Here is a 21,178-nt window from a genome sequence, read left to right as displayed (position 1 = left end):
CAAGGCAAAGGTCTTCACGTGGAGAGATGCTTTATGAGGCAATAGTTATACCTCTTGAAAACATGGCACATGTGCGGCCACACTTGTGTCTCGAAAGACGTTTTCAAAAGATATTCTTATTAACTCTATAGGATGCTTTTGACTTCTTTTGAATGCGATAATGAAGGCCTTACAAGGAAAAGAAACGTCGAAAAAATACAGAGAAAATAAAAATTACATAAAAGATACAGAAATGGGAAATTACAAGACAGGAAATGTTTCCTTGATGTCTTGATCCAGATTTCCCAGAGAGAAAGAGAGAGCTTTGAGAATTAGTTTAAGGAAAAAAAATGCCGACTGAAGGAGTTCTAAGTCAGATATGGTCCCAAAGGCAGATTAAGTTCTGCATCGATCTGGAAACAACGCCACATACTAGTAACAAATAAATGTTTGAATTTAAAAATGTATAAAACTAACAAATAAAGTCAAATCTGGTCCCAAAGGCAGATTAAGTTCTGCATCGATCTGGAAACAACGCCACGTACTAGTAACAAATAAATGAGACATTAATTCACCTATTCACATCCATCCTTCGATCCTATTTCCTACTGGTATCAGAGCCTTTGGCAAATTCACCTCTTGGCCATTTACCACGGTGAACCTCCTGTAATGACCAAGGAACCTGAGGTATGATATTTCCTACTGGTATGAAATTATGTTCCTTGTTTGAAAATTCTAAAATTCTAAATAAATAAACCAAATGATCCAGAGACAAATTTAGGAAGAATTATCCAACAGAATAATTTCTGTAATGCTAACCTAAACACAATAAGAAAACAGTTGACTAGAATAGAAAATCAATTCCAATTATTTCCTATTTCCTACTATTTTAGAATTTGGTTTGGCCATTATTCGTTAGAATTTTTAATAGTATATAACATTAATCTTTAATCCTTTTAATTTAAAAGCAATCATTTCGTGGTTTTTTTTCTCTTATTTTTGGGTTTTGTTCGTATATGAATAGATTTCGATTTTTATTCACTATAAATAGTTTCATTGGATGATTACTTATTACAAATTATCAACTAGAAGCTTTTATAAAGGAAAAGTTTGAAGTATGTGGCTTAGGTTGAGAAATGAGATGTCTTTATCAATTCTTTAATGGATTTGTGTACAAGGCAAAACATAAATTTGTTTTCTTCAGTTCATTAATAAGGCAATATTAGATTTGCGAATGGGTTTTGTTTACATGTGTATGACATAACGCTTAGCACTATTGCTTTAGTTGTTTTAACTTTCTTATTTATATTTACATGATTCATGGTTATAATTATAAGACTTGTCTATAGTACAAATGGGATTTGTTTTTTTTTTTGGTTGAAAATTTTCTATGAAATTTGGTATGGGGATAACCATAAATTTATAACAAATTAATGGTTGATGAATTATTGTATCCGATAGAATTATCCTAGTTTAAGACTTTGAAGACTTTCAAGAAATTATTTTGGATAATAAGCATATGAGTAATAGCTTGAAAATTAATTTATTGCATCTATATAATGTATTAATTTTAAGAACTATGGATTATTTAATGAATATTCTAGAAAAAAAATGTTATATATGCATGTCTTCACATATAATGATTATATTTTAAAGTTTGTTATCTTTTTTTCCTAAGTTTAGGAAGAATGTTGAAACAGAAAGTGAGACGACTTCTAGGTGATGATGTTAGTCAAGTTTAAGCAACATTACTTGTGAGGCAAAATATATAATGATTATGTTATAATTCTATTTTTAATTTTTTTTCCTTAAAGTTTTATATTCAGGGTGAAAGGAATTTAGATTCATTGCAAATCGATATAGGCAATTAAAAACCTAGAATTAACAAATTAATTAATTTTCAGAAATACTATTCATCTTTCTTGCTCATAATTACTGTTCACTGACACTATTCACGGTTACTGTTCATCTGCATAAAAAATTTAATTTTTCTGAAAAACACAATAAATTGTAGAAATTAAATGACACAAAAATTTTTACGTGGTTCGGATTTAATTAATACTACATCCACGAGGTCACGCCCAGATGAAAAGTAATTCACTAAGTTGAGATGTTACAACCTATGGATTTACCAAATTTAATACTACTTACAGTTTACCACCATACAGTTCACTCAACCTTAGACTGAATCTGCTTCTCTTGAATAATTGCTCCCCCGCTTGATTCACGATCCTCAAGGCACTTCGCAAAGTGATCAATAGCAATTCTTCAATTCTTCAATTTATAGTTATCCAAGATTCACATAAACTCTCTACAATGATGAAAAGAAGATAAGGAAACAAATCAATACAACATTATGTGTCAAATCCGGATTCTCTAGGGAGGAAATCGAATTTTGCTTCTCTACTTTATGCTTTGTGTTGTGTGTCTTCAATTGTGAAATACCTCTCTTTATATAGGCACTAGGGTTTCACAAACATAGCAAGTCTTAAAAAGGCTTTGATTATTTCTAAATAAGAGTTTATTTCCTCTTATAATTCCTATGAATCTGAGAAAAAAAAAATCTGATCTTCTTGCTGTGTTTGTCACCCAAGAAATATCTAGAGCATTTAATAAACTTCATTTTTTAACCAACTTCTAGCTCTAAATAGATCTCATGTGCCAATTATAGAATCTTATTGACTTGCTAAATTAGACATCTAATTAAATTAGAAAACAAATATTCCAAATAAATTGAAATCCCACTAAATTAGGGAATTAATAAATTAATCTCTATTACAAGATATGCAATAAATAAAATTTCAATTTAACTAAACTTGCCATAAGATGCCAACTCTATAAATAATTGACTTAACAATCGCTCCCTTTGGCATTCTTGTGGCAAAAGCAATCCAACACAAGTCTTCCATGAAACTTGGCGCCAAAATATAGATCTGAAACAAGCATAAACAACAAGAAGAAACTAATCAAAATAATTAGCAATTGGCATGTTAGTTCATGTAAATAAACCAAGGCAAAAATTAAAATAAAATACTTATTTTATTGATTAATAAATAGAAAGGCAACATTAAGCAGAAAATCAAGAGAATTAAAGATAAACTCCCTCTAAGAACTAGAAATCCGAAAATCTAAAAATTCTTGAACAATAATAAAAACTCCCTCTAGAATTGAAAATACTACACTCCCTAACTCATTGCATCAAGCAATTGAAGACTTGAAACGAACAATTCAATTACTCCCCCTCTTTTGCCAAAAGATTGCAAAAAGAAAGAATCTGGAGCAACCACAAACATAAATTTTATAGAAGAGCAATAAATAAACATAGGGTAATTATCCACCGACCACTTACTTTTTCTAATTTTTTCAAAATACACACATCTTTTTTTTTCTTGGCAGCGCTCCACCTAAAGTTAACATTTTTTTCACTGATCCACTCCCGTTATAACACTGTTAGAACTTTGTTGACATTATAAGAGTAAAATTGTCATTTCACAATGACATTGTTTGAAGACAGAAGTGGACATGTGCAAAACAATATAATTTCAAGTAGAGTTCAACAAAAAAAATTTAAGAATTGTGTATTTTTCAAAAAAATGAGAAAAAAGGTGGTCGGTGGATAATTGCCCCTTTACATTTGGGGGTAAAAAAATCATTTACACAACATTTCGTTAATTCTCTTAATAGTTTGAAGACAGAAGTGAACAAGTGCAAAATAATATAATTTCAAGTGGAGTTTAACAAAACAAATTAAGATTTGTGTATTTTTGAAAAAGTGTGAAAAAAATAAGTGGTCAGTGGATAATTGCCCATAAACATAATCCAATGCAAACAAGTCAGAAATATAACAGAAAATACTAAAAACGAAATCTATGCATGATATTTTACGAAACATACACACAGTGCAGAGTAGAGAAATTCAAAATTCAACTGAGAATGAATGAAATAGCATCTGAATGCCATCTACATACTGTTGGAAAGCGTATTGAATCATGTTTTCACAGGATTTTACATAACTGAATTTGGAGTTCTGTAGACAAAGTTATGACCAAAAGAACGCAACATGCTCAGCTGTGACGTGTAAAAGCTTGTCAATGCACTTAGAAAACAAAAAATTGAGTTTTGCTTAAAAACAATGTGACTCTTAAGATCTAAAAACATATCATCATGTAAGAATATGAAAATGCACATGCATCATGATTTTTTTTATTTAAAAAAAAGCATTAATAACAAAATTGAATAAGAAAAAGAAAAATATATCTGGGAATTTTTCACAACAAATATTAATCCATGAAATCAAGACTCTAATTTCCTTAATTAAGTAAAGATTAGAGAAATTTAAGCTTGTGTTTTTGTGTGCAAACAACTCAATCTAAACCTTTTTCCTAAAAATTCATCAATTTTCATAGTCAAAGTCTTAAATATAAAACATAGAGTTGGTCAAACTAACTTTATTATCTTGATCTCTAATTTTTTACCATTTGAATTGTGATTCACAAAGGGTTTGTCAAAAAAAAAACCCTACCAGATCAGCCAGAAGAGCAGAGACTCATGCAAGTCATACTGATCACCCAAGAGACCTCCAACATGTACTGGAGGCCATGTAAGATTTGCGCTACAAGCTGAATTCAAAATGTCAATATAAGAAGCATAAGTCAGAGAGGGCTCTATTGCTGGTACTGGGTCGGCAAGCCTTGAAGCAGAAATGAAAAAGCTTAAGAAACGGGTGGATGGGATGGAGAAAAGTCATGTAGAACCACTTTTAGAGGAGGTAGAACCACCGTTCACCAAGGATATACTAGAGGCCTCGTTGCCAGCAAAATTTAAGATGCCCCAAATAAAGTTATATAAAGGGGAAGAAGACCTAACAGAGTTGACAAATACAAAGAAAGGAACAGACTCAGACTCTCAGAGGACTGGAGAAAAACGGAAAAAGAAGGATGAACAGAATGAAAATCGGGGCTATTTTTAGTGGACTCTAACAGGGCACGAAACGCTCATGTACGGGAGGTTTGAGCAGTATTAAGGGTTTTACTGGTCAATTTAGTGGGTAAACCCCCAAAAGAGACTAGGATGGAACATAATACCATCACATTCACAGAAGAAGAGCTAGAGGGATACACTAGTTGCACGATGATGCTCTGGTTGTTTCGATAACTCTAGCCAACGGGAAAGTTTTCAGAGTCTTAGTAGATAATGAGAGTTCGGCAGATATTTTATCTGTAGCAACATTTGACAAGATGAATATAGGAAGAGAAAAACTGATGCAAATTTGTACTCCATTGATTGGCTTTGGCGAAGAGTGCTTCATTCATTTGGGTAGTATAGACCTCCCAGTTACCATTGGAGAACCACATCACCAAGCTACGAAGATGGGGGGCTTTTTAGTAATGGAGCACCTTTCGGTTTATAATGTTATTTCAGATAGACCAGACCTAAATCTTTTTCGAGTAATAACCTCAACTTACCACTTAATGATAAAATTCCCTACAGAAATTGGGATTCAAATCTTAAGGGCAGATCAAGAAAAGTCTAGGAAATGATATACTATAGCTTTAAAAGGAAAAATAGACAAACAAGAATGTCAGAGGAATGAACAAGGAGAATCACCAGTAAAAGAGCTAGACACCATCCAGGTGTGGCATAATGATCAAGGTAAGATAGTTCGTGTTGGATCATTATTAACCTCAAAAATACGAAAACAGCTAGAAGATTTTCTCATATCAAATTCCGATGTATTCACATGGTCTCATGAAGACATGTCATCGATTAAATGTTGATCCTAGTCACAAGCCAGTACGACAAAAGAGGAGATCATTCAATCCAGAAAGATAAAGGCAATAGAAGAGAAGGTGGAAAAAGTTTTAAAAGCAGACTTCATTAGAGAGGCCTACTATCCAAACTGGTTAGCCAACGTAGTGATGGTTAAAAAGCCAAATAGGAAGTTGAGGATCTATACAGAATTCACTGACTTAAATAAAGCATGTCCCAAAGACAACTTTCCTTTGCCTAGAATTGATCAGCTGGTTGATGCTACTGCAGGGCATCAGCTATTTACTTTTATAGATGCATATTCTGGGTATAACCAAATCTAGATATACCCATCAGATAAGGAAAAGACATATTTCGTCATGAATAAAGGCATGTATTGTTATAATGTTATGCCATTTGGGCTAAAAAATGATGGAGCAACCTATCAAAGGTTGGTTAATAAAATGTTTCATGGTCAAATTGAAAAAAAATATGGAGGTCTATGTAGATGATATGCTTGTCAAAAGTAAAAAAATGGAAGATCATATCACATACCTAGATGAAGCGTTTAGGATTTTGAAGCAGTACAATATAAAGTGAAACCCAAGCAAATGCGTGTTCAGAGTATCCTCAGGAAAGTTTTTAAGGTTTATGGTGAGCCAGTGAGGAATAAAAGCTAACCCATAAAAAATTCAAACCCTTTTAGATATGAAGTCTCTAAAATCAATTAGAGAAGTTAAAAGGTTAATAGGAAGAGTTGTAACCTTGAACCGGTTTATATCACAACCAACAGATAAATTCCTACCATTCGTTAAAACCCTCAGAGGAATGCGAGAAAGCCTTCGAGGAGTTAAAGAGGTATATGGGAAGTCCTCCAATTCTCTCTTAACCAATACCGGGAGAAGATCTTTATTTGTACCTGGCCATTTCAGACTCGGCAGTAAGTTCAGTATTGATAAGAGAAGAAAGTAAAGTGCAGAAGCCAGTTTATTATGTGAGTCATGCTCTGTTAGATGTCGAGATAAGGTATCCAGCTATAGAAAAAATGGCTTTAGCACTAGTAGTATCCGCCAGGAAACTAAGGCCTTACTTCCTGGCTCACACCACAGTGGTGCTCATAAATCAGCCCCTAAGGCAGATAATGCAATGACCAGGGGTGTCAAAAGGTTGGTGCAGTGGCCTGTAGAACTAGGAGAGCATGATATTAGGTACTGACTTAGAACAACAATTAAAGGGCAAGCAACCGCAGACTTTAGAGTGGAATTTACTAGTAACCAATTCAAGAAGGCCAGGATTAGCAAAGTAATAATACTAACTTGGCGATTATATGTGGATGGATCGTCAAACCAACAAGGGAGTGGAGTAGGGTTGATTTTAGTCACCCTAGAGCATATAGAGATAAGCTCTGCTCTCAGGTTTGGGTTCAAGGCCTCCAACAATGAGGCAGAGTACGAGGCCTTGCTTGCTGGTCTCAAATTAGCAAAAGAGATAGGAGTAGAGAAGCTGAACATTTTTAGTGATTCACAATTAATATCTGAGTACCATGCGAAGGAAAGCATGATGTTAACGTATCTACAAAATGTCAAAAAGCTACTAATGAATTTTGTAGAATACACCATCACTCAGGTTTCAAGAGAAGGAAACAGCAAAGCAGATGCTCTTCCAAGGTTGGCATTAGCCACGGATGCAGGCTTAAATAGATTAATCCCTTTTGAGTTCTTGTAAAATCTAAATATTAATAACGAAAAGAACAAGAAGATTAATCTTATGATTACAATTGAGAGCTAGATGGATCATAGCATTAGCTACTTAAGAGATAAGAAGTTGCTTGATAATAAGGATGAAGCAAGGAAAACTAGGTTAAGGTCAGCACGGTACGTGATTTTGGAAGATCTGTTATACAAGAGAGGAAATTAACTACCTTACTTTAGGTGTCTAACATCTGGTGAAGTAAACTAAGTGATAAGAGAAATCCATAAGGGTATTTACGGCAACCATTCAAGTGCAAGGTCGTCGGCCTACAAAGTCATTCGCCAAGGGTACTTTTGGCCTACCATGAAGGAAGATACATAGAAATTTATGCAACGATGTGACAAATGTCAAAGGTTTTCCAACATACCACGTCAACCCCTAGAACAGCTCACCTTAGTTGCTAGCCCATGGCAATTCACTCAGTGGGGGGTAGACATCATTGATCCAATGCCTACTGGCAAAAGGCAAACAAAATTTACAATCATGGTTGTAGACTATTTCACAAAGTGGGTAAAAATGGAACCCTTGGCATAAACTATAGAGCCTAAAACTACTGGATATATATAGAAGTCTATCATATGTCGATTTGGTATTCCCCATACCATTGTGATAGATAACGGGAAACAATTTAATAATCCCCATTTCAGGGGGTTATGCAAAGGCCTTGGGATTAAAATCTTTTTCTCTTCACCAGCTCATCCTCAAGCAAATGGACAGGTCGAAGTTGTCAACAAAATAATTAAGCACCACTTAAAGACCAAGCTGGAAAAGCATGAAGGGGCTTAGGCAGATGAATTACTATTCGTATTGTGGACTTACATAACCACATACACAATATAAACAAGAGAAACCCCATACTCCCTTGCATTTATGACAGAAGCGGTGGTCCCTATAGAGATTAGCATGCCCTCCTATAGGGTGCAGTATTTTCAACCCGAGCAGAACTTAGAACAACTAAACCTCACCCTAGACTTGGTGGAAGAGAAAAGAGAGCAAGCTCTGTTTAAAGTAGCATCACACAAAAAAAGGGCAGCTCGCTACTTCAATTCAAAGGTGAAACCAAGAAGCTTTCGGTTGGTGATCTAGTTCTCAGAAAGATATTTCATAGCATAAAAGAGCAAAATGTTGGTGTGCTAGGACTAAATTGGGAAGGCCCTTATAGAGTGGTAGAAATTGTCAAGCATAGGACTTACAAGCTCGGATACATGAACAGAGTTATGATTCCACATCCTTGGAATGCAAAACATTTGAGAATTTACTATCAGTAATGAAGCGATTTTCTTTTCTAAAGTTTAGTTTAATAAGGATTTTTTTAAGTCATTACGAAGATTCTTTTTTATACTAATAGAAAGTTATTACCACTTTGCATTTGTGATAGTTTAATAGTATAGCACATCATTTGCTTGTTCTAGAATTTGGTGTTATTGTTTAAAATTTTCCTTTATTTGAAAGAGGGCAGCCGTGGTGCAAAACATGCAGGAAATCAACAAAAATATGCATAAAATGTGAAGGTCATGCCCCCAAGAGCAAAGAGCATGCTCTCAAAAGTGAGTGGGGAACAACAGACATGCTTCCTAGGAAGCAGAAATTATACTCCCATGGGAGTAGCAGGAAAATTTAATAAATATTCCTTGCCCTCCTGAGAAAAAGAAAAGTAAAAACAATAAAAACAAATTCTGAGAGCAGAAACCATGCCCTCAAAAGTAAGAAGTAACAGTCATGCTCCCCAAAATTATACTCCCATAAAAGCAGCAGAAAAAATTAACAGAATTCCTATAGAAAAAGAAAAGCAAGGAAAGTAAAAACTTTTTTTGTTACTTTTATAAAAATCAACAAAAGCAAGTGAAGAGCAAAGAGCAGTAAGACACTAAAAGGAAATACATTAATAAAGAAAATCGGGACATGCTCAGTTTACAACTTTATTACTAGAACAACCTTATTGCAAGAGCAAGAGAAAAGAAGAAAGACCACAACTAAAAACTAAGAAGATAATAGAAGAGTCAACATCCTACACATAATTGATAACTAGCATCATTAGTCTTCTAGAAAACGATAATCAAGTTGAGGGTAGCAACTCTTAATCATGGCCTTAACTTTGTCACCACCTTTTAGAAATTCTTCATCAAGGATATTCTCAAACTCAGTAGAAGCATTGAACTCTTCAATGGCTGAAGCCTTCATACTTGGAATTTTAAGGTTCAATTGGTCGAAGGATTTGGACAATTCTTGAACTTAGGACTGGGACTAAGCTAATTCTTCATTTGCAACATTAAATTACAACTTTAATTGGGCCACAAGAGCTTTCTCTTCACTTAGACACTTATCTAGCTCATCAATCTTTTTTCCAGAGGTTTGGCCCAACTCAAGTAAAGCATTTCTCTCTAGAGTCGAGGACTTTATCTTTTTTTTTATATATATTTGAACAGCACAACCAAGCTACAAAAAGATGAACACAATTAGGATCTAGCTTTATATCAGTAATGGTAACACAAAATCAATATTATTACTACCTAATAAACATTAGCAAGCATGGCTACAACATGATCAGAGTTCTCCATTTGCCTCATATTATCAGCAGAGACATTGAGGCCAAGATTGAGCAAAAGAGCTCAAATATGCTTGAGAAGGATCTTCCCAAGTGAAGTTATGTAAACCATCAAATAAGGGTAGAGTTCCTTGGCTTGGGCCGCTGAAAGAGTGTCAACATAAGAGCATTAGTGGAAGTAGATGCAGAGCCAAAGCCTGCAGATTGTGGATATGATCTCTCATGAGCGAAAGTTGGAAACAAATTTCTTTTTGTAATCATAGAGCAGTTGCAGGTTTTTTATGCGACTCTTGAGCAAGTACATTAGTGGAAACAAATGTAGAATGAAACCCAGGAGACTGAGAAAACGGTGTTTCACGAGTGCCAGATGGAAACAAAGTTTCTGGCTACAACCCTGGCACAGTTTGAAGACTCTAGTGTAACCCTTGAGTAGTTATAATTTCCTAGAAGGATGATCCCATATACTAATAGACTGGCTTATCCCTAATTTCTTGTTAATCTTTGAAGTTTGGTATTTATCTATCTTTTTCTTTTTCCGTACAGTGTCATCCCCAAAAGTTATAACTAACAGAAGACGAGAAAATAAAAGAAAAACAAGATATTACAATCTTCCATTAGTATAAAAATTATTATGCTTAAATAAAACTCCCTTGGAGATTAAATATTGGTATAAGTAAAAGGGATAAAGCCAAAGGCGGTTAAAAAGCCTGATTGAAAAAGATATTTCCAAGATTGTAAGTTTATAGGATCTTTAAAAACTTTATCGATTTGATTTTGCTCAGTAGGATCAACAGAGGTTCAACCCCATGATATTGTAAAAACAAAAAAACAGACAAAGAAAAATAATAAGTACACTGATAAAGAAAAAGCACATCTTGTAGAAATTTCTTATGAAGCTACTTGGAGTAGAAAAGTAGGTTTGAACTCGATCCTCAGGATATATATAAGGAGAATTTCCTAGCTCCGAATCCCTAGGGGCAAAAAGCCAAGAATCTTTCCAGGAATCATCATGAGATTTGCCCTGGACAATTAAAAGGGAAGACTTAGCTCAAGCACGGACATATACCAACCCCTGAGAGGGGAGTCTTTATCACCTAAAAGACTCATTAGTTGGTAAATTTGTTGAAACTGACTAAATGTTAGATTTGGAAAACCCTCAATTTCAATAAAATGTAAATGCCAATCATGGCACACCAGACATTAGGGAAAAGTTGTGTCAGGGTACAATTCAAGCAAATTAGCATATATCTCAAGAAATGGTACAACGACAACCTAACACCATAGCGAAAAAAAAAATTATGATGAAAGGCAATAACTCTCGCTGGCTAACTCACCAATTTCAGGCTTCTTAAGTTTAACTAAACTTGAAATTTCATACTTGACTCTAAGAGACATAATGGATATCTTAGAAATTGCATTCCCCACCCCATTGATGGACCAGTCGAGTTAGAGGTTAGTTTATCCATCAGGAACAAATGATGCAAGAGTAAAATTTATGACAAGGAGTATGTGGTCGGAGGATATATGAGAGTAGTCATCATCATTGAAATTACTAAAAACAGGGAGAAGATAAGAGACACTCACTAAGCAAAGCGAAAACCAAAAGGTTGAAACTCCACCAGGTGGGCAAATGGTGCAAAGGATCGTTTATATAAAAATAAGAAGAGAGAAAAATAACATGAGCTCTTATGTTTCTAGTGGAAAAAGAAGTTAAGACTTGGGGTGTAGCTGTTGTAGAATATATAAAATAGTCAATAAAGCAAAAAAGTGACACTCCTCATGAATGGGAGCAAAAACCATGCTCCCCAAGAATAGGGAGCAGTAGAATCATTCTCCCTTAAGAATGGGGAGCAGGAATTATGCTCCCCTAAGAACAAGGAGCAGTAGAATCATGCTCCCCCAAGAATGAAAAGCAGAAATCATGCTCCCCTAAGAATGAAGAGTAGGAATAATGCTCCCCCAAGAATAGGGAGTAGCAGAATCATGCTCCCCCAAAAATGGGCAGTAGTAGAATTATACTCCCCCAAGAGTGGAGAGCAGGAATTATGCTCCCTCAAGAATCGGGAGCAGCATGAATTATTCTCCCCAAGGATAGGGAGTAGTAGAATCATGCTCCCCCAAGAATGAGGAGCAAGAATTATGCTCCCCCAAGAATGGGGAGCAGTAGAATCATGCTCTCCCAAGAATGGGGAGCAGGAATAATGCTCCACCAAGAATGAAGAGTAGCAGAACTATGCTCTCCCAAGAATGGGGAGCAGTAGAATTATACTCGGAGTAGGAATTATGCTCCCCCAAGGATGGGGAGCAATAGAATCATGCTCCCCCGAGAATGGAGAGCAAGAATTATGCTTCCCTAAGACTGGGGTGCAGCAAAGTTATACTCTCCAAGGAGCATAACCATGGTCCCCAGGAATGGGGCCCAGGAGTCGAGGATGGCAAAAGTCGTGGATCTATGGGGCCCTTGACCCAGTTTTAAATTATGGACCGCACAGGAAAAACGAAGTCCAAATAGAAGAGTTATCGTTGAATCAAGCCCAGTAAAATAAAAGTCGGCAATGGAAGGACATTGCTTGGTCCAGAAACAAATTAAATAGAGTTTGACATGAATACAACTATAAAAATATAGAAATATTTTGTAATTAAAATCCTAGAGGATAGAGGAGAGTTAGATAGAGTTTAAGTTAGAAAAATGACTTTATCTATAGAAGGCTATAAAAGCAGAGGTCTCTCATAGTATATGGGACCAAAAAAAAAAGTAGCAAAGAGATGGAGAGTTGAGTTATAATTGCGATCTTAATAAAATATTTATTTTCTCTACTTGTGGACGTAGGCCAAAGGCAGAATCGCGTTAATTCTCTGTGTTTTTTTATTATTAGCCCCTATATAACTTAATTCTCTAGTTGATCAGAAATCTGCGTCAACAATTACAAATATATTTTTCCTCATGACTTCACGAATCCAATGAATTATGCTTTCTTATTTTTAAATATCTACATATGAAATTACTAAATATTAATAAATGAACATCAGCGTATAATAATAAATTGTAAAGTATTTATTCAGTATTGAACTGTAAAATAAAAATCAGCCCATCATCGATAAATTCATTAGTGTAATATGTTACGCATTCTGATTCAACATTGTAAGTTTTAGTTGAAGCCATGTCTTGTAAATTACAAGTCAATTGTCAAGCCTGTAACCATTAATGATTCATTGTGTTGTAAACTAGAAAATGAAAATGATCACACATATCTCTTTAAAGTTAAAATCTTTAGACATTTTGATTTTCCTCTGTAAATATTTGTTTAAAGTATTGGGAAGAAAAAATTACCATTTAAAAAGTTAAAACATTGTACTTTGATTTCAGTGTTTTAAATTAGTATTTAGGCTAATAATACTATATTTGTTCATGATAAAGTGCCCTTAATAATAATTTATATCATGGGTATTTTTGTAATAAATTTTATTTATAAAAATATGATTGTTGAAAGTAGTTTTTATAGTGCAAATAGTCCCACTCTTTAAAATCAATTCAAATCAGCTAAAATGAAATGCTAATTTATGGTTATTTCTCAATTTCAGTTGTAAAAATAAACCCATAAAAAGTTTCTTTTTTTTTTTTTGATAGTGTCTCTGGCTCAAGCTGTTGTATTACTTCAATACGGATTTGGAAATTTTCAGTAATTGATAATAATAAAAGTCATTTTATTATGTTGTAAAACTTCATTTTAAAATAGGATTAAGATCATCTCCTAGGCATTTTCTCTCCTAATCCTTTTAGGCTTTCAAGGATCTATTGACATGTATAATTAATAAAATTAAATGGCTGAGGTTAAATCTTACATTGTAATCTTATTTTTAACTCATGGTAACTCAAAAAAATTTCTTTAATTATTTTGATTTTCTCTCCCTTCATAAATTAAAATTTTAATTATTACGATTTTAAAGAATTCAAAACCAACAACTGTAAATTAAAAAAAAAAAAAAAAAGCAACTTGCCTATGGCTATGGTCCTTTCTTTTCTAGATCTTTTGGGCTTCTGGCTATCTTGTATGCATATTTTAAGTGACTTAAAAGTGACTTAGAAGGACATCTCTAAATTGGATTAAAGTTACTGTGAAAGCAAAGAAGAAATTCTGAAAAAATAATAATGTTCCTCTTTCTCATCATGCATTGATGGAAGATTCTTCTTACGGGGGACAACCGTTCACGTATTGAGGTTGCTTGACTTCTTCGGTTATCCCTCAGAGTGTAGGAGCTCATTTTTTTGTTCGCTGCACTGTTTGTGAAGTTGCAGCTCTTTTTTTTCTTTTTTTCTTTCTTTCCTTCTAAGTTCACAGCAAAGGATTGCAAGTGCATCGGTCAAGCTTGCTTTAATCAAAATCTAACAATAAAAATTCTAATTTTGTGAAGGGAGAGAAAGTCGCAATAATTAAAGAAAAAATTTTGAGTTATCATGAGTTAAAAAATAAGATTAAAATGTAAGATTTAATCGCAGCCATTTAATTTTATTAATTATACATGCCAATAAATCTTTGAAAGTCTAGGAGGACGAGGAGAAAAATGCCTAGTAGAGGATCCTAACCCTTTAAACTAGGACAAGTATTCACCAACCATATAATGTCAAGGGTGGCTTTAAATTTAGACGAATAAGGCAGTCGCCTAAGGCCCCAAATTTTGGAAGGCCTAATTTTTTGAGTGTTTCCTTAATAATTCTCTAATCAATGAAGATCTTTTTTTTTTTTTTACAAATTACGAATTGTAAAGGAAATAGGAAAACATATTAGACATCTCTCTAATTAACAATTAGCCTACAATTAAGGATTATTTTTTACAGAAAATCTATATATGGTAATCTTAGTATTCAAGAGATATAATTAATAATATTATCTAACCATTAATTCATTTTTTATTAGTCTTTCTAAGAAAAAAATTAAATTATTTACCTTTTTAATTTCCTTTAAAAACTTAATTATTTAATGCTAGAATCATTTATTTTTAGTTTAATTTTTATTAAAATCTTTATAATCTCAAAAATCAGTGGATGAAAAAATTTCTTACTCTCTTCTTTACAAAGAAAATAATCACATTCATTGGTTCATTTAAAAATAAAAAATTAGTTTCTTGAAATACAAAGTCCATACCTATTATTTGATCATCAATTCATCATCTCAACTTTTTATATTTTCTAAATATTCTATTTGAAAATAATAATGTTCTTATTTATTTTTTTGTTTATTTTGTAATGATTTTAATAGAAGTAAAAAAAATTCTTCACTATTTTTTTAGGTTTTAATAGCATCTAGAGTGCCAAAATGAATAAATAAATGGAATTTGAATTGAATTGTATATAAATTGGGTCAAAATTCTACTGATTCGGATTCAATTCATTTAATAAACGAATCGAAATCTCAGGATTCAGATTCGATTCATTTATTTAATGAATATTCAGTTCAATTCATTTGGTAGAATTAATAAATGAATTAAATTGAATCCGGATTCATATACTATTCGTTTATCCTATTAGGAATCCATAACGAATCAAATAGAATCTAGATTTGTTTACAATTTCTTTAGAAAAATATAATTAACAAACAAAATTGAGCAAAATAAAATATGAAAACACCTCAAATTTAACATCCTATGAAATACAAATAATCCAAACCATATTCCAAGATTAAATATACAATCATCCAAACACCAAAATAATACAAATAACGATATTTCAAATTCAAATTATGAACCAAGGTGATTTCTTTAATCCTCTTAATTTTGTCTTTATCGCCTTAAAAACAAGAATCCTACACCAAAAAGCAAATAAAACAATATTAACATGCTGCAACACTAATAATAGTCATTGTAATATTTCAAAATATCAAATATATAGCAATTTTGTAGTATTATTAAGGAAATAATAATTACATCTACAAAGCCAAGAAAAATAAGCTGGATAAAACTTTACCTATCATACTCCTATTTTGTCATTAGGATCATTGGCACTCTCAGCAAATGGAGCACTATTAGTGCTCATGTTCATAATGTTTTGAGTAAATTGGTCCACAGTGACATCAAAATTTTTCATAATAATTTGGTAAAAATAAATCTTAATTAGAAACAATTAAATATAATATCATAAAGGAAAATTAAATTAATTTTATGAGAAAGTTTTACCACTCTCTCCAAATATCCAATCTCTAGTAGGAATAATTGCTTGGTGGCTTCAATACACTTCGAAATTGATCAAGAACTCGATAGGCAACACTGAAAGTTGATTCATATGCAACATTGGATATAGAATGCTCAAGATATCACGAGCCATGGATGAAAGGTGAGGATAATGAAATCCATTTTCTTTTCAAAAACATAGAATGTCTAAATCAATCTTTCTATCAACTCTTGGTTCATCCAAATAAAGCTCCAGTTCAGATTTTCTAACGTAACCATTACAATCCATGTTGCCAAAATCATCAAACTTCTACAAAATAATTAAGAAATAAGAATAGTCAATATCCAAAACAAGTATGGAAATAATAAGTTTTACAATGATCAAATAAGAAAATTATAAATATACCTTGAACATATCCATGGTCCTTTGGTTAAGTGTGTTCTGATTATTGTCATTATGTCCCGCACTTGAACCAACATCATTCACTTTGATCAAGTACAGAAAGCATTTTTGTAATACACAATAATATCAAGCATGAGAAAAGTTTAATTCCATCTTGTAAGAACATCTTCTCTTTATCCTTTCTTGTTATCTAGAGATACTTGCTTAAAACACTCCAAGAATTTTCTTTTTCTCATTTATGATCCTTTGACGTATTTCACACTCTCACATGTTTTTTTTCTATTTCTTTCAATTCTTTTTGAACAATCAAATTAACTATGTGAGCACAACATTGAATATGGAAGAAATCCTCATTACTTATCAAAGCATTACTTAATCTCAATTGACTTTTTAACATTACAACACAAATATCATCAGTTGAAGCATTGTCTACAGTCAATGAAAAACTCTTTTTCTCAATACCCCATTCACATAACAATGACAATAATTTTTTAGCCAAGGCAACCCTAGTGTGAGGAGTTAGCATTTCACAAAAATTCAACACTCTTTTCTATAAATTCCAATCCTTATCAATGAAATGTGCAATGAGACACAAATAATCATATGTAGTTATAGAAGTCCATAAATCAATGGTAAGGCATATTCTACCTTAAGCTTCTTCTAACATGCTTCTAATTTTTGCCTTTTCCCTATTATGCATTTTTAGTACATTTGCTTTCGCAGTGTTCCTCTAGATGTTGGACACTTCATCACACAAATAATTCCAAATTCTTCTAATACCCTCATACTTAACAACTTGAAATGAAAAATCGTGCATGATAATGGCATAAGACAATAATGTACAAAACATATGAGCTTCAAATTTTGAAACACAAGTTGACAGTCCATCACTACGATCTGGCATCATTTGTGTAGGATCACACTTTTTAAATTTGCACAGAGTATCATAATGTCTTTTCAAATTACGTGTACTAGAATTGTACACAACTCCGTACTCAATGCCACATTTTTTACACACCACCCTTGGCTTGTTCTCTGGATATTTATCCCCCCGAAACCTTACAAAATAATGACCAAACCTTTGAAGTTAGTTTCCTTTGCTGTAGTCCATTTTGTTCCGCTAGTCTTAAACCTTTTTGAATGTATTCTTCCATTTTGATTATGCTAGTTACATCATCATCTCCAACACTAGAATTATTAATTGTGTAGACTGAATTTTTTGGTTTGTGTCCATTCTCCTATAAAAAAAATAATTCAAAATTATTTAGTAAGATGAATTAACGATTTAACTTAAATAATAAACAGTCATATGTAAAAATCGGTAAATGTATCACAGAAACAAGAATCTACTCTAATCATATGCCATATGCATGTAAACCAATAATATAATTAAAGACCATAAGGAAAATCCAAAACAGAAACTGTTCTACTAAAAAAAGGGTGGGGATATTCAGGTAGATAAAGCAATGCATGAGAAACATGATAATTATAGATTTACAGCGAATAGACATCATCAAAAATTTTGGTTGAATTTAAAATAGCAAAAAAGACAACAACAGATAAAAATGCGCACGATCCTTATAGCAAAACCCAGAGTCAGACATAGCAATCTCGTTGAATTAAGAGATAAATCTTGTTGGATTAAAAAACACGGCAATCTTAACTATTATGATTGTAATCATCAAAAAATAAAAAATAATTCTAATATTCTAATCACTAGATTTAGCTAATATTCGTGGCCCTCACGAAAATTTAAATCCTTCAATGCTTTACAAGTTTGCGAGGTAATAATTGAACAAACAACCCCACCATCACTTTCAAATCTTAGTTTATTATTTGTTTTGATTGTTTAAAATCTTAACCAAATAGCTTGTGTGAACATTATTGCTTAACCATGATTGCAATAATAAACTAAGATTGAAAAAGAATAAAGAAAATTAATTTCATTGGTTAATTCATTTACAGGTACACAATTTTTTTTATTTACAAAAGTAACAGTTAGACCAATACCCACAGCAAAGCTTACTGTGCGACTGTGTGATAGTGAGAACCATGAGATGGTGCCAATTGAGAAATAGTGGAGAAAACAAAAGGACAATAGAGGGCTACAGGCTGAGAAATGAAAGGAAATTGGGAAAGAAATAAGCAAAACGATGAAATGAAAAAATTAAGGCAGGCTACCCTAATTCTTGTTTCACTTATATTGTTTGTCTTATTATCATTCAAAATTGCTATATTAACCTTCAAATTTTAAAAAAAAAATTGAACAATTTTAAGAAAAATAAGTAATTTAATTAAATAAATAATAAACGAATTTTAAACAAATGGAATGTATTTGATTTGTTTATGACCCATTAATTAAATGAATCCTAAATGAATAAATAAATCAATGTCCTCAAGCCTGGTCGATTCGTTTAATTAGCGGATCGAATCCAATTCACCCTTTGGTTAAACGACTTAATTTTTTCAAACCTAAATCTATTCAATTTGCATCGAATCAAATTCAATAAACGAATCCTGACCTAGATTGCCACCCTTAGTAGCATCCTAGTAGCATTCTCACTTTAATAAAGTAAAGATATCCCCATTAAAAAATGACACTACATGTAAATTATATATGGGTGTATTCCAATCTAGGATCCAAGATTTGTTAAAGTACAAAAAAACTATTAAACTATGTGGTTTAATAGTTAATTGACATTATATTATTAAATCTTATGGTTTAATAGCTTTTCCGAAATTTATTAAGGCCAAGGATCTTACACTCTATATATATATATATATATACATAGGGGGCGGATCAACGGTCCCTTAATGTTGCATTTTTTTTTAAATTTTGTGTGAACTGTTAGATTACATATAAATAAAAGGTCAAGATTTAATGAGATGTATTAAATATTTCATCTATTGTTTATCATCTTCTTTCTTTCTCCAGCGATATTCATGGCCAGCTGTAAATTTTTTTCTCTCTCATCACCACTTATAACTCTTTACTTCCTTTAACCATAAGAATTTAAGGAAATATGAAAATTTAGTATTCCTCTTTGACAAACATTCAAACTCGCACTTCCTCTTGTTTATGGCCATGGTAATGGATGATAAATTTTTCTTGTTTCCTTGCTTTTTTATTTTTTATTATTATTGAATGTTCTTTACAACTAATTAACATATGTTGAAGCTTTGTCATATTGAAATCTTTCTTCTTTTTTATTGTTTGAGAAATTGCAAATAAAAGGGTTTAAAGGATGAAGCGAGAGAGAAAAATGATTAAAGAACGGAGGGAAACATGAGAGACCAAAGACAAAGAAAAAATTAGAAAACGAAAAAGGCGTAGAGGAGAGAGCAGAGAGCAGAGAAAATAATAAATAGAAGAAATAAATGTTATTTCTCATTTAATTATTGTAATCTTAACCATTCATTTATATATAATCTAAAAGCTCACACGAAATGTAAAAAATAATGTAATTTTAAGGGGTCATTAATATGCTCCTCACACACACACACACACACACACACACACACACACACACACACACACACACACACACACACACACACACACACACACACAAGACAATGATGTTAACACCACAACAAAATGGGCTAGCTGAGAGGATCAACAGAACTCTCAAGGGCAAAGTGAGAAGTATGCTAATCTGATCAAAGCTACCTAGATGTCTGTGAGCTGAAACTCTTAACATTGCTTGCTACTTGGTTAACTTGAGTTCATTAACTACCATTTGCTGCAAGACTCCATTTGAAATGTGGAATGGAAGGCCTGTAAATTATAAAGATCTAAGGGTGTTTGGCTGTCTAGCTTATGCACACATAAGTTAAGGGAAATTGTGATGCAGTGAAAGGTTATAAACTTTAGTATACAAATTTGTCTCCATTTAGACGTATAATTATCAGGGATGTAATTTTCAACGAGGAAGAAGTTGTAAAAAAGCACCAAGAAGAAAAAGGTATATAAGCTATCAGTATTACTGATGTACAATTTGAAATGGAGTCTCATGTTCAAAGCAATTCAAATGATGCTACAGAATAAGATGAAGCTGCTGAAGATACATGTGAACTTAAAACCTCTCAACAGCCATCTCAAGTTTAGTCTCAGTTTGAAGACTATCAGCTGACTAGATAGAGAAAGAAAAGATAGGTAAAAGCTCCTATAGATATGTACATGCAAACTTAATTACTTATACATTACACTTTGCACATGATATTGATGAAGAATAACATAAAAGCTTCAAGGTTGTTGTCAAATTTTAGCATAAAAAGGAACGAATATTAGCAATAGATGAGGAAATGCATTTTTTTACATAAGAACAACACTTGAGAACTGGTTCCAAAGCCAAGAAATTGAAGGATAGTGGGTTGCTAATGGATTTACAGGATAAAAAATGATGTAAAGGATCTAAACCAAGGAGATTTAAGCCAGACTTATTACAAAGGGATGTACACAAAAAGAAGGCATTGATTTTAAGGAAGTGTTTTCACTAGTGGTAAGACATGCATCAATCAAGTATTGTTGTCATTAACAGTATTTGATATAGAGCTAGATCAGTTAGATGTCAAAATAACTTTTC

This window comes from Citrus clementina, unplaced genomic scaffold, assembly GCF_000493195.1.
Source record: "Citrus clementina cultivar Clemenules unplaced genomic scaffold, Citrus_clementina_v1.0 scaffold_3, whole genome shotgun sequence".
In the NCBI taxonomy this organism is placed as follows: domain Eukaryota; kingdom Viridiplantae; phylum Streptophyta; class Magnoliopsida; order Sapindales; family Rutaceae; genus Citrus; species Citrus x clementina.
This window is presented reverse-complemented; position numbering follows the sequence as displayed.